We start from the raw sequence: 25,284 nt of genomic DNA on the forward strand, positions 1-25,284 counted from the left end.
CCCCCCCCGTCTCTCTCCTCTCTCTCTCTCTCTCTCCCCTCCCCCTGTCTCTCTCTCCCTCTCTCTCTGTCTCCTCCCCCCCCCCCCCCCGTCTCTCTCTCTCTCTCTCTCTCTCTCTCTCTCTCCCTGTCCCTCTCTCTTTGACCAAGTGTTTAATTAGCTGCCCTGTGACTGTTTCAGTTCCTATGAAGCACCTTAACCGTTTAATTCTTTCATGGGATGTGGGCGTTGCTGACTAAGCCAGCATTTATTGCCCATCCCTGATTACCCTTGAGACGATGATGGGGAGCTGCCTTCTTGAACCACTGCACTCCGTATGGTGTAGGTCCACACCCACAGCTTTTAGGGAGGGGATCTCAGGATGGAGAATAACTCGGAGTGAAACCTCCAGGTGTTGCTGTTCCCAGGTATCTGTTGCGCTTGCTCTTCTATTTAAAGATTATATTTTTTCCATAAATTTAGAGTCCCCAATTATTTTTTCCAATGAAGGGGCAATTTAGTGTGGCCAATCCACCTACCCTGCACACTTTAGATTGTGGGTTTGAGACCCACGCAGACACGGGGAGAATGTGCAAACTCCACACAGACAGTGATCTGGGGCCGGGATTGAACCTGGGACCTTGGCGCCATGAGGCAGCAGTGCTAACCACTGCACCACCGTGCAGCCCTTCGCTTGCCGTTCTAGAAGGTAGGGGTCACAGGTTTAAAAGGTGCTATTGAAGGAGCCTTGGTTAGTTTCTGCAGTACACCTTGTAGATATTACACATGGCTGCCACTGTGCGTCAGCGGTGGAGGGAGTGAATGTTTGTGGATGGGGTGCCGATCAAGGCTGCTTTGCCCTGGATGGTGTTGAGCTTCTTGAGTTGTTGGAGCTGAGCTCATCCAGGCAAATCGAGAGTATTTCATCACACTCCTGACTTATTCCTTAATGGTGGAAAGGCTTTGGCGAATCAGGAGGTGAGTTACTCGCCACACAATGCTCAGCACCCTGACCTGCTCTTGCAGGCCCAGCCCAGTTTCTGGTCAATGGTAACCTTCTCCAAGATGCGGAGAGTGTGGGATTTGGTGACGGCATTGCCATTAATGTCAATGGAGGAGATTGTTACCGTCTCTCGTAGGAGATGGTCATTGCCTGGGAGTTCTGTGTGGCATGAATATTGCATGCCAATAGTAGGCCAAGCCTGGATATTGTCCAGGCCTTGCTGGATATCAGCACTGAAGATGCACTGGTTGCATTGGGAACGTCTGCAGCGACTAGGGTGATTGACCTCCAGCAGCCACAACCACCTTCCTTTGTGTTAGGTGCGATTTCAATCAATGGGGAGTCTTCCCCCTGATTCCCATTGACTCCAGTTGTACTAGAGCTCCTTGATGCCACACTTGGCCACATGTCTGCACATCCTCCCCCTGTGTGCGTGGGTTTCCTCCGGGTGCTCCGGTTTCCTCCCACAGTCCAAAGATGTGCGGGTTAGGTGGATTGGCCATGCTAAATTGCCCGTAGTGTCCTAATAAAAGTAAGGTTAAAGGGGGGGTTGTTGGGTTACGGGTATAGGGTGGATACGTGGGTTTGAGTAGGGTGATCATGGCTCGGCACAACATTGAGGGCAGAAGGGCCTGTTCTGTGCTGTACTGTTCTATGTTCTATGTGGCCTTGATATCAAGGGAGTCACTCGCCCCCTCGCTGCTCTTTTCTCCATGTTTGGAGTAAGGCTGTAGTGAGGTCAGCATCTGAGTACCCCTGGCAGTTCAGGTTATTGCGGAGCAAGTGGTGCTTGATGGCACTATCAACGATCCCTTATTACTTTACCGATGATCAGACTGATGGGCTTCACGGCGCCGAGGTTCCGGGTTCGAATCCCGGCTCTGGGTCACTGTCCGTGTGGAGCTTGCACATTCTCCCCGTGTCTGCGTGGGTCTCGCCCCAACAACCCAACGATGTGTAGGGGAGGTGACTTGGCCACGCTAAATTGCCCCTTAATTGGAAAAAAATAATTGGGTACTCAAAATTTATAAAAGAAACAAAAATAAAGGAATAGACTGATGGAGGTTGGCATGTGGCGCAGTGGTTAGCACTGGGCCTGCAGCGCTGAGGACCCAGGATCGAATCCCGGCCCGGGGTCACTGTCCGTGTGGAGTTTGCACATTCTCCCCATGTCTGTGTGGGTTTCACCCCCACAACCCAAAGATGTGCAGGGTAGGTGGATTGGCCACGCTAAATTGCCCCTTAATTGGAAAAAAATAATCAGGTACTCTAAAGTTTTTTTAAAAATAGGAAGAGACTGAAGAGGTTGGATTTGTCTTGCTTTTGTGGATAGAACATTGCCGGGTAGATGCCAATGTTGTAGCCGTACTGGAACAGCTTGGCTAGGGGTTTGGGAAGACCACAGATCTGCAGTATTATTGCTGGAATCTTGTCAGGGCCCAATGCCGTTGCAGTATCCAGTGCCTTCAGCTATTTCTTCAGATTGTGTAGAGTGAATCGCATTGGCTGCAGGCTGGCATCGGTGACGCTGAGGACCTCGGGAGCAGTCCGAGATGGATCACCCACTCGGCATTTCTGGCTGAAGATCGTTGCAAACGATCATCCTTGTCTATTGCATCCCTCTGCTGGGCTCTGAAGATGCTTGTGAAGCCAACTCAATTAGTTTCATTGTCCACCATTCACGACTGAATGTGGTCGCACTGTGGAGCTGAGATCTGATCCGTTGGTTGTGAAATTGCTAGGCTTTGTCAATCGTGTGCTGCTTTTGCTGTTTGGCACGCAAGTAGTCCTGTGCGTTGTAGCTTCGCCAGCTTGACACCTCATTATTCAGTATGCATGATGCTACTGCTGGCATGCCCACCTCTTCATTGAACCAGGGTGCACCATAGAATGTACAGTGCAGAAGGAGGCCATTCGGACCATCGAGTCTGCACCGACCCTTGGAAAGAGCATCCCACTTATGCCCACACCTCCACCCTATCCCCGTAACCCCCCCTAACCCTTTTTGGGCATAATAATAATAATCGCTTATTGTCACAAGTCGGCTTCAGTGACGTTACTGTGAAAAGCCCCTAGTCCCCACATTCCGGCGCCTGTTCGGGGAGGCCGGTACGGGAATTGAACCCGCGCTGCTGGCTTGTTCTGCATTACAAGCCAGCTATTTAGCCCAGTGTGCTAAACCAGCTCTACATGGACATGGCCAATCCACCTAACCCATGGCCTGTTGGTAATGGTAGAGTGGGGTATGTGCTGGGCCATGAGGTTGCAGATTGTGGTTCGATACAATTCTGCTTCTGTTGGCCCACAGCGCTTCATGGATGCCCAGGTTTGAGTTGCTACATCTGTTTGTCCCATTTAGCACCGGTGGAAGTGCCACACAACATTGTGGAGGGGATCTGAATATGAAGACGGGATTTGTGATGGTCACTCCTACCAATGCTGCCATGGACAGACTCATTTGTGACTGGTAGATTGGTGAGAATATAACCAAAGAGAAAATGCTGCAAAATCTCATCAGGTCTGGCAGCATCTGTAGGGAGAGAAAAGAGCTAACGTTTCGAATCCAGATGACCCTTTGTCAAAGCTAAAAGACTTAGCAAGTGGGAAATACTGTGGAGTGAGAGAATTGAAGATGAGTCATAGCCACAGAAACCAAGGGGACAGAGTGCTAGTGGCCACAGAAACCAAGGGAACAGAGTGCTAGTGGCCACAGAAACCAAGGGAACAGAGTGCTAGTGGCCACAGAAACCAAGGGAACAGAGTGCTAGTGGCCACAGAAACCAAGGGAACAGAGTGCTAGTGGCCACAGAAACCAAGGGAACAGAGTGCTAATGGCAGTGCCCAGAGAGAACAAAAGTGTGAAAAGCCAAACAGCAGAGAAACTAACATCAGAGGGTAAACTGTGACAGATGTCGATGTGGGGGGAGAGGAAGGGGAGAAAAGGTAAGGAAAGGGGGATAAGATAAGGGGGGAATATATATAAAGTGAGACAATAAAGAAATAAATGGTAAAAGACAGTTAAAATGAAATGGGATGAAAACAAATGGGTCGAGGTGGGGATAGAGCTGATCATCTGAAGTTGTTGAATTCGATGTTGAGACCGGAAGGCTGTAGCGTGCCTGACCAGAAGATGAGATGTTGTTCCTCCAGTTTGCATTGAGCTTCACTGGAACATTGCAGCAGGTCAAGGACAGACATGTGGGCCTGGGAGCAGGGTCCTGTGTTAAAATGACAAGCAACAGGAAGGTCAGGGTCCTGTTAGTGCACAGACCGAAGGTGCTCAACAAAGCAATCACCCAGTCTGCGTTTGGTCTCTCCGATATAGAGGAGACCACACTGGGAGCAGCGAATGCAAAACACCCGATTGAAAGATGTGCAAGTGAAATACAGCTTAACCTGGAATGAATGTTTTGGGTCTGGAATGTTGAGCATGGAAGAGGTAAAGGGCAGGTGTTACACCTTCTGCAATTGCACGGGAAGGTGACAGGAGAGGTGTTGGGTATGGTGGAGGAGTGGACTAATAATAATCATTTATTGTCACAAGTATGAAGTTACTGTGAAAAGCACCTAGTCGCCACATTCCGGCGCCTGTTCGGGAAAGCTGGTACGGGAATTGAACCCGCGCTGCTGGCCTTGTTCTGCAATGCAAACCGGGGCAGCACGGTAGCACAAGTAGCTAGCACTGTGGCTTCACAGCACTAGGCTCCCAGGTTTGATTCCCCACTGGGTCACTCTCTGTGCGGAGTCTGCACGTTCTCCCCGTGTCTGCGTGGGTTTCCTCCCGGGTGCTCCGGTTTCCTCCCACAGTCCAAAGACATGCAGGTTAGGTGGATTGGCCGTGATAAATTGCCCTGAGTGACCAAAAAAGGTTAGGCGGGGTTATTGGATTACGGGGATAGGGTGGAAGTGAGGGCTTAAGTGGGTCGGTGCAGACTCGATGGGCCGAATGACCTCCTGCTTAGTCCAAAGATGTGCGGGTTAGGTGGATTGGCCATGCTAAATTGCCCGTAGTGTCCTAATAAAAGTAAGGTTAAGGGGGGGGGGGGGGTTGTTGGGTTAAGGGTATAGGGTGGATATGTGGGTTTGAGTAGGGTGATCATTGCTCGGCACAACATTGAGGGCCGAAGGGCCTGTTCTGTGCTGTGCTGTTCTATGTTCTATGCACTGTATGTTCTAGGTAAACTAGCTGTCTAGCCCAGGAGGGAACGGTCTCTGCGGAATGCTGACAGAGGGAGTGAAGGGAAGATGTGTTTGGTGGTGGCATCATGCTGGAGTTGGCGAAAATGGCGGAGGATTATGTTTTGCATACGGAGGCTGGTGGGGTGAAAACAAAGTCAAGAAAGCTTTTCCCTCTTGTTGGTGCCCTCACTCCCTGCTGGAATCCTGGCCCAGGCGAATAGCGGTCAGTTAATGCACTATAGGCTGGGGCTGAAATCTGTGGGGTTCAGGGCCTAGAGAGCTCCAGCAACGAGGAACTGGATCAACTCAACTAGTTATTCACACAAGCATACTGTTGCTGGTTCCGCATGACCTCCTGTGGAATGCAATTGAGACAACAGTGGGAGCCTGGACGTGACGGGGTTGCAGTAAATTTTATCGAGGCTATCAATCAGGGTGTTTAAGCAGGTTGTAACTACTGAACACACGGGGTTTGTAATCAGTCAAGTGTCTTTATTTTGCAAGATATTCTGCTAAATTGAAGATGGGAAGCAGTTGTCCCAAGGATGCTTTTTCATGGGCTAAGTGCAGATTATTTCAAAGTTGATGGACATAAAGCTGTACACGTTGGTTCATCGGGAAATGACGGTGGCCCATGTGTATTTTTATCTTTGGAGAATGGGCGGTGTGATTGGTCCTGAGCCAGCACTGAAATGGAATGATCTCTTAACAAGAGTCAGTTCCAGACAGCTGGCAGAAAGCCTCCTGTTCTGACTCCCCATCCCTGCTCACTGGGTTATAATTCCCATTCCAGTATCGTGCCTGAGTGACAACTCGCCACAGTTGTGTCGGCGGGCTATTCGGCTAACGGAGCATCACACTTCAACCCGACCCTATGCTTTTTAAAAATATATTTCGAATACCCAATTATTATTTCTTTCCAATTTAGGGGGCCATTTAGCGTGGCCTGCCCACTTAACCGGCACATCTTTGGGTTGTGGGGGTGAAACCCACGCAGATACGGGGAGAATGTGCGAACTCCACGCACACAGTGACCCGGGTCCTCAGCGGCGTAGGCAGCAGTGCTAACCACTGTGCTGCCCTAGCCCGACTCTGCTTGCTCAAAATCAGTATATGTTTCGCAGAGTATCTCGGTTTGGGTGGTTTGTGACCAAGTTAGTGATCTCAGTTTCTTTAACGTTTGGTCCCTTTCATTCATACAATTTTTCGGAAAGAGTGATCCATTCACTTTTCAACTGAAAAAAAAAAATTACAGTACCCAGTTCTCCCCCCCCCCCCCCCCCCCCCCCCCCCAATTAAGGGGCAATTTAGTGTGGTTGATCCACCTACCCCGCACATCTTTGGGTTGTGGGGCTGTGACCCACGCAGACACGAGGAGAATGTGCAAACTCCACACGGACAGTGACCTGGGGCCGGGCTCGAACCCGGGTCCTCGGCGCCGTGAGGCAGCAGTGCTAACCACTGCGCCACCGTGTCGCCTCTTTTCAACTTGCAAGATATTCAATTAATATTTTTAAAAAATGGTACTTTGCGTTCTGCTTCCACCATTTTCAGTTGGTGCAGTCAATCTTCATATTTTGAGAGACTCCACTCTTCCAGCATACGTTTTGCCTTCTCGTTACCAAACTTGTGCATTTTGAGGAATAGTTTATCCCGGTTTTACTTTTTCATAGCCACTCACCGTTTTGAGCGCCCAATTCTGATTCCTCTGTCCTTTGGCTTGTGTAGAGACCTCCGGTTTCTCTACTCATGGTGATTAAAGCCCCACATCTCGGCTGTTATCCCAGTGACTTTTTTTCCTGTGCAATAACTGTCTTGCTGCTATCTAAAGGCAACCAACACAGGCTATGGCACTCGAGCTAATGACTTGTACAGGCGTTACGTTATCTCTTTGCTTTTGTTGCTCAATGAGCCTGTTTATAAAACAGGGCCCTTATCACTTGCACTCCCACTTTTGAAGATGTAGCTTCAAAGTATTTGTGCCCGCTAATCTCTTCAAGGTTTTATAGCTTAGTTGTGTTTCCTATCCCTGGCTTTTCTCCTGACTTACCTTATCGGGACTGTTTATAATTGTGTTCCCCTCAGATCTCTCTTCCATCCCTCCCGCCCTCCCCCATTTCTCCACGTTCCATTAACTGCACACAGCCATTTTCTTGTCGTTCCCGCTTTTGCCTCGGAATCTGAATCCAGGACTTTAGCACAATAATCTAGGCTGTAGGTGTCCTGCACGTCTTTCGAATTGGGCCTTAAACCCCCCCCCCCCACATTATAAAAAAAAAATCTTATTGCATTATTTTGAGGAAGAGTATGGGAGTATCTATTTCTTAATCCACGTCGGGAAAAGGGAAATTGCTGGTCATTATCTCCCTGCTGCCTGTGGGATCTATCTGTGTGCGAATTGGTTGCTGCGTTTCCTACATTACCACATGAAAAGTGCTTCATTACGTATCAAGCGCTTAAGAGAAATCTGACGACAGTGGACGGCGCTCTACGAGACTTTCATTGTATCTTTTCAATCTGCAAACGTTGCTGTCGTGTTGTTGCCAATTCCCTTTCTCTCTTTTCTCCCACCTAGAGGTGCTGAGACCAATTGTAGTGTCCCTGCTGCCATTCTAGGTGACCTTGTAACCAGCTGAGCTACTGGACAAAACTGTGAGTACAACTTCTACGTTGTCCCTCTTGGGAAGGTGAGAGCTAATTGACACCCTATCCCGCCTGAAGGATTTCTTCAACTGCAAATTTGCCTGAAGGGAAACCTTCAAATTTTTAGTTGAAGCATTTTCAAATCTGCCCCCGTCTCCTCCCAGCAGAGTGCTACGTTTCTTGGTGCCATCCTTCTCCAGTTGCGGGACGCAGTGGCCGTGCGGTTTAAATCTCCTCCTTTTCCCTCTGCTCGAGTTATTTATAGGCGAGCACGGTGTTGACTCACTGAGCAAATTGTGGGGGTGCCCAAGGTTAATGTGGTGGGAGCGGCTATGGCGATATCCTTCAAAGCTACATTATTTCTCCTTGTAAGCTTCAGCCAGGCATTACACTGAAGCTTTAAGGAAATGGTCTTTGTCTGGAGGTGGCAGTCGCGTTGGGGAAAGGGGGCAGATGTATTCTTCACACCAACCTGCGTATCCAGAATATTGTCCAGTGGGAGGAAGTCTGCAAAGCACTTTATTTTGGCATGGCTGGGCCAGTGAGATTCCAAAGGTTCGTCACGTCAGCTTTTGCGTGTCGAGAGAATTAGCAGGGCAGATTGGGAAAACACGAAGAAAGGGGACATGCATTCCAGCTCAAATGGGTCAGCAGGGAACGCAGAGACGTTTTCATGTGCTGCACGTCATGAAAAATGTGGTGGGACAGTGCCATTGGGCTGAATGGCTTATTTTTAAATTCCTGTGGTTCCTTGCGGTGCTGTGCAAGGGGAATGGGCGTGTGAAGTTATCTGTAGGCATTGTCCCTCGACCGTCTCACAGCTTCACAGTGCCCCCAGCCTATTGAGACTTTATTCTGGGTCAGTTGACCGCGCCGTCACTACGTCTCCACTCGCAGGGCAAAAAGGTTTGGTGCAAACCCAGTTTGGGAAAGTGAGTTAAGATCCCAAACTTAATCTTCACCCCCTGCTCCTTGTTTGGAGCAAATTCAGTGCCAGTTTGTCAGCCGGCAGGAAAGGATTCTTGTTCTCGTAAAGCTGTGTGTCACTTAATTGATTTGCTTCCACCCCTTGTGCGGCACGTGGCCGTTTCATATGTCAAACTTGTACGCTTCTCGGAGAGGAAGCTGCAGCTGGTGTTCCGTGTGGGCAAAGAATGTGATACCCACCGCCTCCTCCCCAGCCCAAAACCTGGTGCCCGTGTTGAGCTCAGCTGACCCAGCAGAGAGCCCACTTTGAATTTCTCAGTTACTCGCTGGTTGACAGGATTGCTGACAGTGGTAAGCCACAGTGCGGGTGAACAGTGGGCCCGTTTGAATGGCCAAATGTCAATCCTTTGTGTGTGGGGGGGAAAAAAAAGAGGAGTTGCTGATGTTTTTTTGGCCCCCTTCCATACAGTCAGTAATCTGGTTGCAATAGAAAGTTGTATACATTGTACTAAGTTGGTTAGCCAGTTATGCCTTTTGATTATGCCCTTATTAAATGAGGCAAACAAAGGTCAGTGGCTGTGTGCCAGACTCGGGTCATTTTACACAGCGAACAGATTGCATAGTATCTGCTGACATCACTGGCTCCATTTCTTGCTATTTAAAAAAGGGATTCTGTGGGCTGTCCCCAAACTTTGTAAAGCTTTAAAAGCATGCCTGCTGTCTGCGTAAGGTCACGAAGGATTGCTTTTAGCGACACTTTTAACTGGACCCATCCTGGGACACCGCCCTGTTTTTAGAAACTCATTAGCTGGGTGTGGATGTCACTGGCAAGGCCAGTGTCTGTTGCACTTGAGGAGGTGGTGGGCGAGCTGTCTGCAGTGTAACCGAGTGGCTTGTTGTGCCATTTTGGGAGGTCGGTTAAGACTCGACTGCATCGTGGATCTGAGTTCAGGTCTCGTCCAGTCCAAATGAGGACCGCTGATTTCCTTCCCCGATGGACATTCGAAAACCAGTTGGATATTTGGGACAGTCAGTAGCTTATTGTTCCAGATTTTTTTTTTTTTTTTTTTTTTTTTTTGTATAAATTTAGAGTACCCAATTATTTTTTTCCAATTAAGGGGAAATTTAGCGTGGCCAATTCACCTAACCTACACATCTTTGGGTTGTGGGGGCGAAACCCACGCAGACACGGGGAGAATGTGCAAACTCCACACGGACAGTGACCCAGGGCCGGGATTCGAACCCGGGTCCTCAGCGCCGTAGGCAGCAATGCTAACCACTGTGCCACCGTGCTGCCCGTTCCAGATTTATTTAAGTTCATTGTTGGAACTATTTTTTAAAATATAAATTTAGAGTACTCAATTCATTTTTTTCCAATTAAGGGACAATTTAGCCTGGCCAATCCACCTACCCTGCACGTCTTTGGGTTGCGGGGGGGCGAAACCCACGCAGACACGGGGAGAATGTGCAAACTCCACACGGACAGTGACCCAGAGCCGGGATTGAATCTGGCACCTCGGTGCCGTGAGGCAGCAATGCTAACCACTGTGCCACCGTGCTGCCCTATTTTTGGAAATATGTTTATTCAAATTTTAATCTCACAACACAACATTTACTTTAAAAAAAAAAAACATCTTTTTAAACTTTAGAGTACCCAATTTTTTTTCAATTAAGGGGCAATTTAGCGTCACCAATCCACCTACCCTGCACATCTTTGTTGTTGTGGGCAGACGCGGAGAGAATTTGCAAACTCCATAAGGCCAGTGGGCCGGGATCGAATCCGGGTCCTCAGCGCCGTGAACAACACAACATCTCGGACTGAAATAACACGGAAGCAACCCTACAGCCCCTCCCTTTTACCCGTTAGTGACAACTAGCTCTCCAAAATGTTACGTAGACAGACCTCCATCTCTTGTGGAACCCCTCACTCGTTCCCCTCGAGGCAAATTTCACCTTTTCCAAACACAGGAACTCCATTAAATCCCCCAGCCACACTGAGGAAGAAGCTGATGCCCACCCCTGTGGGACTCGCCTGCGCGCGATCAACGAGGCAAAGGCTGGCACGTCTGCCCCGCACCCCTCTGCAACTCTGGCAAGTCCGACACCCTGAATATGGCCCCCAGGCGATTGGGCTCCCAAGTCCACTTGTAAGATTGACGACATGGTGCTGAAGAACGACCCCCAAAACCATCTCCACTTCAGGCAGAACCAGAACATATACACATGATTGGCTGGGCCTCTCCCGCACCACTCATATTTTCATAGTATTCATAGAATTTACAGTGCAGAAGGAGGCCATTCAGCCCATCGAGTCTGCACCGGCTCTTGGAAAGAGTATCCTACCCAAGGTCAACAACTCCACCCTATCCCCATAACCCAGTAACCCCGCCCAACACTAAGGGCAATTTTGGACACTAAGGGACAATTTATCATGGCCAATCCACCTAACCTGCACATCTTTGGACTGTGGGAGGAAACCGGAGCACCCGGAGGAAACCCACGCACACATGGGGAGGATGCGCAGACTCCGCACAGAGAGTGACCCAAGCCGGAATCGAACCTGGGGACCCTGGAGCTGTGAAGCAATTGTGCTATCCACAATGCTACCGTGCTGCCCACATATTTATTTAGTTAACTGAATTTGAATTCCCCAGCGCACTTGGTGGGATTTATTTTGACTGCAGGATTTCAGATTATTAGTCCAGGACTCTGGTCTACTGCATCAGCATCATGACCACTGTATTACTGCACTATTGCATTGCTTCAAGTTGCACAGCAACTCTAGAGAGGGGATTTTTCTGTTGTAGCCAAGACTGAAAGCTTGGTTCATAGTGAAATATCAGACCAAGTACTGAATCTCATCATCATCTTTCTGGCTTGTTATCTTGTGGTTTAAGGACAGAATCTATTTGGCTGGAGCTAAGGAACAAAAAGATGCAAGTACGTTGCTCAGTATAGCCTATAGGCCACCAACATGTGGGAAGGATTTAGAGGACCAAATCTGCAGGGAAATTACAGAGAAGTGCAAATGTTACAGAGTAGTTATAATTGGGAACCCCTAGTGGTTGTTTAACAGGCAGGGAGGGCAAGGGTTTCTAGAGTGTGTTCTGGAGAATTTCCTACAGCAGTGTGCGCCCAATCCAACAAGAAAGGAGGCACTGCTGGATCTGGTCCTTGGAAACCAGGTGGGCCAATCTCAGTGGGGCAACATTTTGGAGGCAGTAATCTCATCAGGTTTACCCGGCTTGGGGCGGAGTCTGCACGTTCTCCCCGTGTCTGCACAGGTGTCCTCCCGGGTGCTCCGGTTTCCTCCCACAGTCCAAAGATAAAGAACAAAGAAGAAAGAAAAGTACAGTACAGGAACAGGCCCTTCAGCCCTCCAAGCCCGTGCCGACCATGCTGCCTGACTAAACTACAATCTTCTACACTTCCTGGGCCTGTATCCCTCTATTCCCATCCTATTCATGTATTTATCAAGATGCCCCTTAAATGTCACTATCGTCCCTGCTTCCACCACCTCCTCCGGCAGCGAGTTCCAGGCACCCACTACCCTCTGTGTAAAAAAAACTTAACCTTGTACATCTATTCTAAACCTTGCCCCTCGCACTGTAAACCTATGCCCCCTAGTAATTGACCCCTCTACCCTGGGGAAAAGCCTCTGACTATCCACTCTATGTCCCTCATAATTTTGTTAACCTCTATCAGGTCGCCTCTCAACCTCCGTCGTTCCAGTGAGAACAAACCGAGTTTATTCAACCGCTCCTCATAGCTAATGCATGAAAAATTGCCCTTAGTGTCCAAAAAGATTAGGTGGGATTACGGGGATAGGGTGGAGGTGTGGGCATAAGTAGGGTGCTCTTTCCAAGGGCTGGTGCAGACTCGATGGGCCAAATGGCCTCCTTCTGCACTGTAAATTCTATGAACGTTGATGGTGGAAATGGACACAGGGAGATCCAGGTTCAGAGTGATTAACTAGGGGAGAGCTGATTTCAATGGGGCAAGAATGGAGCTGGGCCCGATCGACTGGTGCCAAAGGTTGTTGGGAAAAACTGTAGCAGAACAATGGGCTATCTTCAAGGAAGAAATGGATTGGGCACAGTCGCAGTATATTCCCTCAAAAGGGAAAGATAGGGCAAACCAATCGAGAACTCCCTGGATGAACAAGGAGCTAGAATTTAACACACGGATGAAAGAGCGTGCTTATGACAGGTGTCAGGTAGAAAGTACAATTGAGAAGCAAACAGAGTACAGAAGGTTCAGAGAAGAGGTGAAGAAGTAAAGAGAGATTGAGAAAAGATTGGCAGAGCAGCTTAAAAGGGAATCCCAAAGTCTTTTATAGGCACATAATAGTAAAAGGATAATTATAGGGGACTCTATAGTAAGGGGCACAGATAGGTGCTTCTGTGGCCGGGAAAGAGAGGATGGTATGTTGCTTCCCTAGTGCCAGGATCAAGGATGCCTCTGAACGGACACGGGACATCCTGAAGGGGGAGTGTGAACAGCCGGAGGTTGTAGTACACATTGGCACTAACGACGTAGGCAGGAAGAGTGATGAGGTCCTGCAGAAGGAGTTCAGGGAGTTAGGCAATAAGCTAAAAGCAGGACCTCTAGGGTTGTAATCTCAGCATTACTCCCTGTGCCACGTGCCAGTGAGGCTAGAAATAGGAGGATAATGCTGCTAAATATGTGGTTAAGCTGGTGGTGTAGGAGGGAGGGTTTCGGATTACTGGGACCACTGGGATCTCTTCCGGGGCAGGTGTGACCTGTACGTGAAGGGCGGGTTACATCTAAACTGGAGGGGCACCGATATCCTGGCTGGGAGGTTTGCTAGAGTCACTCGGAGGATTTAACCTAGTCTGGCAGGGGGTGGGAACCAGAGCCCCAGCTTAGACGGTGTCAAGACTGAAGGGGGGAACAGCACAAAAATAAGAGAACAACATCACAGTGTCTGCTCAAACACTGGTAGGAGGTATATTTGTTTCAACGCCAGAAGTATAGCGGGTAAGGCAGATGAACATAGAGCACTTATTAGTACTTGGAATTCCGATGTTGTAGCTATCACAGAAACATGGTTAAATGAAGGGCAGGATTGGCAGCTGAACGTTGGAGGATATAGATGCTTCAGGAGAGATAGATAGATAATCGCTTATTGTCACAAGTAGGCTTCAGTGAAGTTACTGTGAAAAGCCCGAGTTGCCACATTCCGGCGCCTGTTTGGGGAGGCTGGTACAGGAATTGACCCCGCGCTGCTGGTCTTGTTCTGCATTACAAGCCAGCTGTTTAGCCCACTGTGCTACGCCAGCCCCTAAGAGGAGGATGAAAAAGGGGTGGGTGGGGAGTAGCATTATTGGTTAAGGAGAATATTATAGCTGTACTGCGGGAGGACACCTTGGAGGGCTCATACAGTGAGGCAATCTGGGTAGAGCTTCGGAGCAGGAAGGGGGCAATTGCAATATTGGCCGTTTATTACAGGCCCCCCAACTGCCAGCGAGAGATAGAGAAGCAGATAGGTGGAGAGATTTTGGACAGGTGCAAAAGTAACAGGGTTGTTGTGGTAGGGGATGTTAATTTCCCCTATATGCACTGGGACTCACTCAGTGCTGGGGGTTTGTAAGGTGTATCCAGGAAGCCGCCTTGATGCAATATGTAGCTAGTCTAACTAGTGAAGGGACAGTACTGGACCTGGTATTGGGGAACGAGCCTGGACAGGTGGTTGCGGTTTCAGTATGGGAACATTTTAGGAGCTGTGACCACAATTCCGTGCGTTTTGGGGTGCTTTTGGACAGGGATGAGGGTAACCCTCGCATTAAGATACTAAACTGGGGAAAGGCAAATTACGATAACATTAGACAGCAGTTGCGGAATTTGGATTGGGTGCGGCTGTTGGATAGTAAATCAGCATCGGACATGTGCGAGTCTTTCAAGCGACAGTTGATTAGGATTTAGGAAAGTCACGTTCCTGAGAGATCAAAGGATAAGTATAGGAAGTTTAGGGATAACGAAGGATATTATGAACCTCGTCAAAAAGGAAAAGGAGACTTTTGTACGGTCTAGAAGGGTGGGGACAGTCAAAACCCTTGAGTATAAAGAAAGTAGGAAGGTACTTAAGCGGGAAATTAGGAGGGCTCATGAAAAGTCAGATTAAGGTGAATCCCAATGCTTTTTATTCATATGTAAAAAGCAAGAGGGTGGCCAGGGAAAGGATGGGACCACTTGAGGATAGTGGGGGGGAATCTGTGTGGAACCAGAGGAAATGGGCGAGGTACTAAATGAGTACTTTGCATCAGTGTTCACCAAAGAAAGGGACTTTGTGGAGGATGATTCTTGGGTAGGGTGTATGGACAGTCTGGATCATGTTAACATCGAAAAGGAGGACGTATTGGGTCTTTTAGAAGATATTAAGGTAGATAAGTCTCCTGGGCCGGATGGGATTTATCCCAGAATGAGGGAAGCAAGGGATAAATTTGCTGGGGCCTTGGCTGACATCTTTGTATCCTTGTTGGCTACAGGTGAGATCCTAGAGGACTGGAGAATAGCTAATGTGGTACCGCTGTTTAAGAAAGGTAGCAGGGATAATCCTGGAAATTGTAGGTGGTGAGCCTCACGTCGGTAGTGGGTAAATTATTGGAGAGAATTCTCAGGGACAGGATTTATACCCATTTGGAAACAAATGGACTCATTAGCGATAGACAGCGTGGTTTTGTGCAGGGGAGGTTGTGCCTCACTAACTTGATCGAGTTTTTTGAGGAGGTGACAAACATGATTGATGAGGGGAGGGCGGTGCGGTGGATGTTGTTTACATGGACTTCAGTAAAGCCTTTGACAAGGTACCTCGAGGCAGACTGGTACAAAAGCTGAAGTCACACGGGATCAGAGGTGAGGTGGTAAGATGGATACGGAACTGGCTCGGTCACAGAAGGCAATGGATAGCAGGAGAAGGGTGTTTTTCTGAATGGAAGGTTGTGACTAGGACATAGAATATACAATGCAGGAGGCCGTTCGGCCCATCGAGACTGCACCGACCCACTTAAGTCCTCACTTGCACCCTATCCCCGTCACCCAATAACCCCATCTAACCTTCTTCGTCACTAAGGGCAATTTATCATAGCCAATCCACCTAACCTGCAGGTCTTTGGATTGTGGGAGGAAACCGGAGCACCCGGAGGAAACCCACGCAGACACTGGGAGAACGTGCAGACTCCACCCAGACAGTGACCCAAGCTGGGAATCGAACCTGGGACCCTGGCGCTGTGAAGCCACAGTGCTATCCACTTCTGCTACCGTGCTGCCATGGTGGTGTTCCACAGAGATCGGTGCTCGGGCCTCTGTTTGTGGTGTACATTAATGATTTGGAGGAAAATGTAGCCGGCCTGATTAGTAAGCTCGCGGATGACACCAAGGTTGGTGGAGTGGCAGATAGTGTTGAGGATTGTCAGAGGATGCAACAGGACATAGATAGGTTGGAGACTTGGGCAGAGAAATGGCAAATGGCAAAGCTTGATCTGGACAAATGTTAGGTAATGCATTTTGGTAGGTCTAACATGGAGGGGAAATGTACCGTAAATGGCAAAATTCTTAAGAATATAGAAAGTCAGAGAGATCTGGGCGTGTAGGTCCACAGATCTTTGAAGGTTCCAACACAAGTGGACAAGGTAGTCAAGAAAGCATACGGAATGCTTGCCTTTGTTGGATGGGGCATCAAGTATAAAAACTGGGGGGCAGCACGGTGGCCTAATGGTTAGCACAACCGCCTCACGGCGCTGAGGTCCCAGGTTCGATCCCGGCTCTGGGTCACTGTCCGTGTGGAGTTTGCACATTCTCCCTGTGCCTGCGTGGGTTTCGCCTCCACAACCCAAAAATGTGCAGAGTAGGTGGATTGGCCACGCTAAATTGCCCCTTAATTGGAAAAAATAATTGGGTAATCTAAAATTAAAAAAAAAAAGTATAAAAACTGGCAAGTCATGCTACAGTTGTACAGAAACTTGGTAAGACCGTACTTGGAATATTGCACACAATTCTGGTCGCCACACTATCAGAAAGATGTGGAGGCTTTGGCGAGGGTGCAGAGGTGGTTTACCAGGATGTTGCCTTGTCTGGAGGGTGTTAGCTATGTGGAGAGGCTGAATAGACTAAGACTGTTTTCATTGGAAAGATGGAGGTTGAGTGGTGACCTGATAGAGGTCTACAAGATTATGAGGGGCATGGACAGAGTGGATGGACAGGCACTCTTTCTCAGGATGGAGGGGTCAGTCACCAGGGGGCATAGGTTTAAGGTCGTGGGGCAAAGTTTAGAGGAGATGTGCGAGGCAGGTTTATTACACAGAGGGTGGTGAGTGTCTGGAATGCGTTGCCAGGGGGAGGTTGTGGAGGCAGATACATTAACAGCGTTCAAAAGGCATCTTGACAAACACATGGATAGGATGGGTATAGAGAGATATGGCACAAGGAAGTGCTGTGGTGTTTTGGCAAAGGTTGGTATCCTGACCGGTACAGGCTTGGAGGGCCGAAGGGCCTGTTCCTGTGATGTATTGTTCTTTGTTCGTTGTTCTAAAAGGAGAAGATTAGGGAAATTTATACATGAGGCAGGGGGCCTGGCTGAGGCATCAAATGAATACTTTGCATCCGTCATTACCGAGGAAGTAAATGCTACCCGGGCCATGGTGCCAGAGTAGGACTGTGGAGGTATCCCATACAATCTCTACACTGCAGAAGGAGGCCATTCAGCCCATTGAGTCTGCACCGACCCTCTGAAAGAGCACCCAATCTAGGTCCAAACCCCATCCTATCTCCGTAAGCCTACCTAACCTGCACATCTTTGGACACGGGCAATTTTCTTTAGCATGGCCAATCCACCTAACCTGCACATCTTTGGACTGTGGAAGGAAATTGGAGCACCCGGAGGAAACCCACGCACACACGGGGAGGACATGGAAACCTTTCACAGACAGTCACCCAAGGCAGGAAGTGAACCCGTGTTCCTGGCCCTGTGAGGCAACAGTACTAACCACTGTGCCACCCTACTCCGAGGACTGGAGAATTGCAAATTTTACAATCTTGTTCACAATGGGTTGCAAGGTTAAGCTCAGCAATTATAGTCCAGTCAGTTTAAATTTGGTGGTGGGGAAGCTTCTCGAAACAATTATTCGGGATAGAGTTAATAGTCACATGGAAAAATGTGGACGGATTAGGAAGAGTCTGCATGGATTTCTGAAGGGAAGATAGCGTTTAGCTCACATGTCTGAAGAGGTAGCGCAGAGGGTTGATGAAGGTAATGATGTCGATGTTGTGTACATGTTGTGCTGTGAACTTGTACAAGACGCTAGTTCGCCCCCAGCTGGAATATTGTCTGCAGTTCTGGGCATCTCACTTTAAGAAGGTTGTGAACGCATTGGACAGAGCGCAGAAGAGGTTTGCAAAAATGGTTCCAAAAGATGAGAAATTTCAGCTATTTGGATAGATTGGAGAGGTTGGGACTGTTCTCCTCGGGAGAGGAGAAGGCTGAGAGGAGATTTTAATTGAGGTGTTCAAAGTCATGAGGGAGCTGGACAGAGGAGATCAGGCGAAACTGTTCCTGCTCGTGGAAGACTTGAGAACGAGAGGGCACATATTTTAAAAATATTTAGCAAAGTAAGCAAATGTGATGTGGGCAAAACATTTTCAGAGTGGTTGGGTCTTGAATTCACTGTCTGCAAGCGCGGTGGAGGCAGGTTCAATCGAGGCATTCAAGAGGACATTTGATGATTTTAAATAGAGACAGTGTGCAGGGGAAAAGGCAGGGCAATGGCACTATGTCGCAATGCTCATTCGTAGGGCTGGTGCAGACACGATGGGCCTCCTGCGCAGTAACAATTCTACATTTCTGTTATGTTTGCTCACCAGCTATGGGTCTATTTTAAGATGCTATTTTGCACTTGTGCACCATTCGGCGTGGGTTGGTTTTGATTCCAGAATGTTTCCTCCTCAGGGCTTCTAACCATTACTGATTGGTCGTTTGACTGGCAGAGAGATGTGTGCTTGTAAATAGTGTATAATTGTGGATTTCAACAAGTCCAGATTTTCCCTTTCAAATACTTTATTCTGCCTTTGCTGGATTGAGTGTAATTTTCCTTCTGGGTTTTTGTATAAACCTGCGTGGGTCCTTCATAGCCACTCTTCTGTGATTTTAAATGATGAAAGGTTTTGACAGTGGATACAGAGAGAATATTTCCACTTGTGGAAGCATAAGCCAAAGCCATCAATAGGAGGTAGTCGCCACAAAATCCAATAAGAAGAAATTTCTTTACCCAAAAAGTGGTTGAAGTGAATAGTATAGATGCATTTAAGGCGAAACTGGGCAAGCTTCTGAGGGTGAAGGGAATAGAGGGTTGCAATGATAGATAAGATGTGTGATGAATATCAAAAATTGTCATCCTTAGTTTGCATTTTTATAGTAATATTAAAGCCTAGACTTCAAATGAAGTTACCGTGAAAAGACCCTAGTCGCCACATTCTGGCGCCTGTTCGGGGAGGTTGGTACGGGAATTGAACCCACGCTGCTGGCCTATGGTCTGCTTTACAAGCCAACTATTTAGCCCACTGTGCTAATCCAGCCCCATATAAAAAGCCATTTTGCCATTTTGCACATGGAGCTAATGTTGTAACAGTTGTAACCTGGCTAAATAAATCAGGGCACATCTTGTAACAAAGAGGCAATGGAATGCTGTGTGCTTTGAGTGCAGCTGATGTATCTAATGGGAGAGGCCAGGTCTGTCTTGTGAAAGGAGTTGCTTCTATGGCTCGAAGCTGAGCAGAGGGTTTTCAGCTTGGCCCTAAAAATACAAAGGTTTCTCTCTCCAAGGACTCTGCACCAAGATAAGCAAGTAAAACCTGATTGTCAACTTTATACATAAGTGATATTTGAAATATATGGCTTGTTTAATTGGAATGTAGAGGCAGGTTTCCGGAAGCAAGTTAAGATGTTGTACCTGTTAACTGTAAATCTATTTCATTGTTGCTAATATGCTTAATTCTGTGTTCAAAGTAAAGTTTGTCTTAATAGAAAAGCAGTCTGCGCTGGTCAGTGTTCTCACTTGTGTGGTGCTCCTGTGGTGCAGTAACATTTCCTCGCAGTTTTACCAAATGCAAATAATTGGGTTCTAATCCGGCATCTTAATCCAAAATTGGGGTTCTGGCCAGGACCCAGATGGTTCTGGCCCATCCTCCCAAATGGCCAGTTTCTGTGCTGCATATCTGACGTAAATGCAATCCTATCACCAGAAGGTTTGGTTGGGAAGGGCAGTGGGTGATTATTGTCCTTATTGCTTGAAAGTAAATGTCTCGTCCGGTCAGGTTTCTAATTGTGAACTCTGTCCATGTTTCAGTGAAGGAAGCCAGAGCGCTTGGTGAACCATAAAAGGGATTACGATCAGACCAATTCATCTCTTGTTAGCCACTCCGAACAACACATCTTGGGGAGTCCCCAACACCACCGTTCGTCGGTTGGGGACCTGACCTGTGGTCAAGGTACGTGGCACCGCCCTGTTTATGTTCTGTTCTAGATAATGTACAGGCGCACTATTTTTAACCTCACTTTCTCTTGAGGGGTGGGGTGGGTGCTTCATACCGTAAATTGGCAAAATGACAGCCCCATTTTTCTGGCGCCAAAAGTCATGTTTTTCCGTACGCTCGGCGCATAATTCACTTCTCAGCTGTGACATGCTATACTTGTGTTGATGGTCAGCCTCAATATTTCTTCCCACACATTGATGTTTTACCTACCTTATAACTGGGGACAAGGGGTCAACCTGGCGATACTGGCTGTGTTGCAAAGATGCACAAGAATTTGAGCCATGTCCACTCTTTTCGTCAGAAGCAGATATTTAAAAATGGCAGCTACCCACACCACCATGTATGATGGCGTCTCTCTGTCTCTCTGTGCCTCTGTCTCTCTGTGCCTCTGTCTCTCTGTGCCTCTGTCTCTCTGTGCGTGCCTCTCTCTCTCTGTGCGTGCCTCTCTCTCTCTGTGCGTGCCTCTCTCTCTCTGTGCGTGCCTCTCTCTCTCTGTGCGTGCCTCTCTCTCTCTGTGCGTGCCTCTCTCTCTGTGCGTGCCTCTGTCTCTCTGTGCGTGCCTCTGTCTCTCTGTGCGTGCCTCTGTCTCTCTGTGCGTGCCTCTGTCTCTCTGTGCGTGCCTCTGTCTCTCTGTGCGTGCCTCTGTCTCTCTGTGCGTGCCTCTGTCTCTCTGTGCGTGCCTCTGTCTCTCTGTGCGTGCCTCTGTCTCTCTGTGCGTGCCTCTGTCTCTCTGTGCGTGCCTCTGTCTCTCTGTGCGTGCCTCTGTCTCTCTGTGCGTGCCTCTGTCTCTCTGTGCGTGCCTCTGTCTCTCTGTGCGTGCCTCTGTCTCTCGTGCGTGCCTCTGTCTCTCTGTGCGTGCCTCTGTCTCTCTGTGCGTGCCTCTGTCTCTCTGTGCGTGCCTCTGTCTCTCTGTGCGTGCCTCTGTCATCTCTGTGCGTGCCTCTGTCTCCTGTGCGTGCCTCTGTCTCTCTGTGCGTGCCTCTGTCTCTCTGTGCGTGCCTCTGTCTCTCTGTGCGTGCCTCTGTCTCTCTGTGCGTGCCTCTGTCTCTCTGTGCGTGCCTCTGTCTCTCTGTGCGTGCCTCTGTCTCTCTGTGCGTGCCTCTGTCTCTCTGTGCGTGCCTCTGTCTCTCTGTGCGTGCCTCTGTCTCTCTGTGCGTGCCTCTGTCTCTCTGTGCGTGCCTCTGTCTCTCTGTGCGTGCCTCTGTCTCTCTGTGCGTGCCTCTGTCTCTCTGTGCGTGCCTCTCTCTCTCTGTGCGTGCCTCTCTCTCTCTGTGCGTGCCTCTGTCTCTCTGTGCGTGCCTCTGTCTCTCTGTGCGTGCCTCTGTCTCTCTGTGCGTGCCTCTGTCTCTCTGTGCGTGCCTCTGTCTCTCTGTGCGTGCCTCTGTCTCTCTGTGCGTGCCTCTGTCTCTCTGTGCGTGCCTCTGTCTCTCTGTGCGTGCCTCTGTCTCTCTGTGCGTGCCTCTCTCTCTCTGTGCGTGCCTCTCTCTCTCTCTGTGCGTGCCTCTCTCTCTCTCTGTGCGTGCCTCTCTCTCTCTCTGTGCGTGCCTCTCTCTCTCTGTGCGTGCCTCTCTCTCTCTGTGCGTGCCTCTCTCTCTCTGTGCGTGCCTCTCTCTCTCTGTGCGTGCCTCTCTCTCTCTGTGCGTGCCTCTCTCTCTCTGTGCCTCCCTCTCTCTCTCTGTGCCTCCCTCTCTCTCTCTGTGCCTCCCTCTCTCTCTCTGTGCGTGCCTCTCTCTCTCTGTGCGTGCCTCTCTCTCTCTGTGCGTGCCTCTCTCTCTCTGTGCCTCCTCTCTCTCTCTGTGCCTCCCTCTCTCTGTGCCTCCCTCTCTCTGTGCCTCCCTCTCTCTCTGTGCCTCCCTCTCTCTGTGCCTCCCTCTCTCTGTGCCTCCCTCTCTCTGTGCCTCCCTCTCTCTGTGCCTCCCTCTCTCTGTGCCTCCCTCTCTCTGTGCCTCCCTCTCTCTGTGCCTCCCTCTCTCTCTCTGTGCCTCCCTCTCTCTCTCTGTGCCTCCCTCTCTCTCTCTGTGCCTCCCTCTCTCTCTCTGTGCCTCCCTCTCTCTCTCTGTGCCTCCCTCTCTCTCTCTGTGCCTCCCTCTCTCTCTCTGTGCCTCCCTCTCTCTCTCTGTGCCTCCCTCTCTCTCTCTGTGCCTCCCTCTCTCTCTCTGTGCCTCCCTCTCTCTCTCTGTGCCTCCCTCTCTCTCTCTGTGCCTCCCTCTCTCTCTCTGTGCCTCCCTCTCTCTCTCTGTGCCTCCCTCTCTCTCTCTGTGCCTCCCTCTCTCTCTCTGTGCCTCCCTCTCTCTCTCTGTGCCTCCCTCTCTCTCTCTGTGCCTCCCTCTCTCTCTCTGTGCCTCCTCTCTCTCTCTGTGCCTCCCTCTCTCTCTCTGTGCCTCCCTCTCTCTCTCTGTGCCTCCCTCTCTCTCTCTGTGCCTCCCTCTCTCTCTGTGCCTCCCTCTCTCTCTCTGTGCCTCCCTCTCTCTCTCTGTGCCTCCCTCTCTCTCTGTGCCTCCCTCTCTCTCTCTCTGTGCCTCCCTCTCTCTCTCTGTGCCTCCCTCTCTCTCTCTGTGCCTCCCTCTCTCTCTCTGTGCCTCCCTCTCTCTCTCTGTGCCTCCCTCTCTCTCTCTGTGCCTCCCTCTCTCTCTCTGTGCCTCCCTCTCTCTCTCTGTGCCTCCCTCTCTCTCTCTGTGCCTCCCTCTCTCTCTCTGTGCCTCCCTCTCTCTCTCTGTGCCTCTCTCTCTCTCTCTGTGCCTCTCTCTCTGTCTCGCCGTCGGTCTCTGTCTCGCCGTCGGTCTGTGTCTGTGTCTGTGTCTGTGTCTGTGTCTGTGTCTGTGTCTGTGTCTGTGTCTGTGTCTGTGTCTCTGTCTGTGTCTGTGTCTGTGTCTGTGTCTCTGTCTGTGTCTCTGTCTGTGTCTGTGTCTGTGTCTGTGTCTCTGTCTGTGTCTCTGTCTCTGTCTCTGTCTGTGTCTCTGTCTGTGTCTGTGTCTCTGTCTCTGTCTGTGTCTCTGTCTGTGTCTCTGTCTGTGTCTCTGTCTGTGTCTCTGTCTGTGTCTCTGTCTGTGTCTCTGTCTGTGTCTCTGTCTGTGTCTCTGTCTGTGTCTCTGTCTGTGTCTCTGTCTGTGTCTGTGTCTCTGTCTGTGTCTCTGTCTGTGTCTCTGTCTGTGTCTCTGTCTCTGTCTCTGTCTGTGTCTGTGTCTGTGTGTCTGTGTGTCTGTGTGTCTGTGTGTCTGTGTGTCTGTGTGTCTGTGTGTCTGTGTGTCTGTGTGTCTGTGTGTCTGTGTGTCTGTGTGTCTGTGTGTCTGTGTGTCTGTGTGTCTGTGTGTCTGTGTGTCTGTGTGTCTGTGTCTGTGTCTGTGTCTGTGTCTGTGTCTGTGTGTCTGTGTGTCTGTGTGTCTGTGTGTCTGTGTGTCTGTGTGTCTGTGTGTCTGTGTCTCTGTGTCTCTGTGTCTCTGTGTCTCTGTGTCTCTGTGTCTCTGTGTCTCTGTGTCTCTGTGTCTCTGTGTCTCTGTGTCTCTGTGTCTCTGTGTCTCTCTGTCTCTCTGTCTCTCTGTCTCTCTGTCTCTCTGTCTCTCTGTCTCTCTGTCTCTCTGTCTCTCTGTCTCTCTGTCTCTCTGTGTCTCTGTGTCTCTGTGTCTCTGTGTCTCTGTGTCTCTGTGTCTCTGTATTTAAATTATTAAATATTCCTGCAGCACCTTCAACTCCAATTGACCCCCCCCCCCCCCCCCACCTCCACATAGTTCTGTTCTCTAATAGTTTTATTTCTATTTCCTATTGATACCACTGAGCTTGCGATACACATTCCATATCCGTCATGACTTTCTTCACCCGTGTGCATGTGTGTCAGATCCTAGCTTTAAGTTCTATTTATCCACAGCAGTTTTTGTGATGCACTTCAATTTCAATGTAAGAATGTATTTTTGGACTCCCTCCATTTCCTGTTTGAGAATTCCCTCATGCTGAGCTCCAGTTCTGTTTTCTGCCCACTTTGGTCTGGATCTCACTTAAATTTTGATTTCTATTAGGTAGAGCATTAGGGTCAACCAGTCAACTTTTATTTCTGGTGGTATTTGGTGGGGAAAAAGAGTGGGGGGGAGTTTGTCGCTTACTGGATAGTATAACAGGGTTTTGAATGTTAGTGTGAACAAACAAATCCTGGCTATCCAGCACTTGTCTGAAATGTGGGACCTTCGACAATGCGGGTCCTTGGACAGTGTGGCAGTCCCTCGGTACAATGCTAAACTGCAGTGTGATGTAGGATAATGAAGGATAAACCCCCCCCCCATCCCCATCTGGTAACTTATACTGTGGACCTTGTGTGTGACTTAACCATTTTGCATTGGATAGCTTCAATTTAAAAGCAATTTTTAAAAAATCCTGCGTAATAGTAAGCAACAGTGTCACATGAAGGAAGAGAATTTGCATTTAGCAAGCACCTTTCAGAACTTTTGAAAAGTTATTTCCTCGGATGTGGGCGTCGCTAACTGGGCCAGCGTTTATTGCCTATTCCTAACTGCTTGAACTGGGTGGCTTGCTAAACCCATTTCTAGGGAAGGGGGGGGGCAGGCATTTGTAAGACTCCACCACAAATCTGTGGATCTGGAGACGCCAGATCAGGTAAAGACAGCAGATTTCTCTCCATCAAGGACATTAGTGAACCAGATTTGTTTTTACGACGATTGGCACTGGCTTCATGGTCATCATTCGACTTCTTAAGGCCAGAATTAAAAAAAAAAATTGAATTCAAATTTCTCCATCTGCTGCGGTGGGATTCGTGCCCGGGCCCCCAGAACATGGTCAGCTTTGCCAAAGGGATGGGCAGCACGGTGGCCTAGTGGTTAGCACAACCGCCTCACGGCGCTGAGGTCCCAGGTTCGATCCCGGCTCTGGGTCACTGTCCGTGTGGAGTTTGCACATTCTCCCCGTGTCTGTGTGGGTTTCGCCCCCACAACCCAAAAATGTGCAGATTAGGTGGATTGGCCACGCTAAAATTGCCCCTTAATTGGAAAAAATAATTGGGT

General features: G+C 49.2%; 1 protein-coding gene across 1 annotated transcript in view; it reads left to right on the forward strand.

The window, feature by feature from the left end:
- LOC119958295 (GRB10-interacting GYF protein 2-like) overlaps nt 1-25,284 on the forward strand; it is a 120,155-nt gene that overhangs the window by 24,781 nt on the left and 70,090 nt on the right. The window contains 2 exon segments of the mRNA XM_038786729.1: nt 7,737-7,813; nt 20,092-20,233. The gene's annotated coding sequence lies outside the window, so the exon portion shown is untranslated.

This window comes from Scyliorhinus canicula, chromosome 29, assembly GCF_902713615.1.
Source record: "Scyliorhinus canicula chromosome 29, sScyCan1.1, whole genome shotgun sequence".
NCBI lineage: Eukaryota > Metazoa > Chordata > Chondrichthyes > Carcharhiniformes > Scyliorhinidae > Scyliorhinus > Scyliorhinus canicula.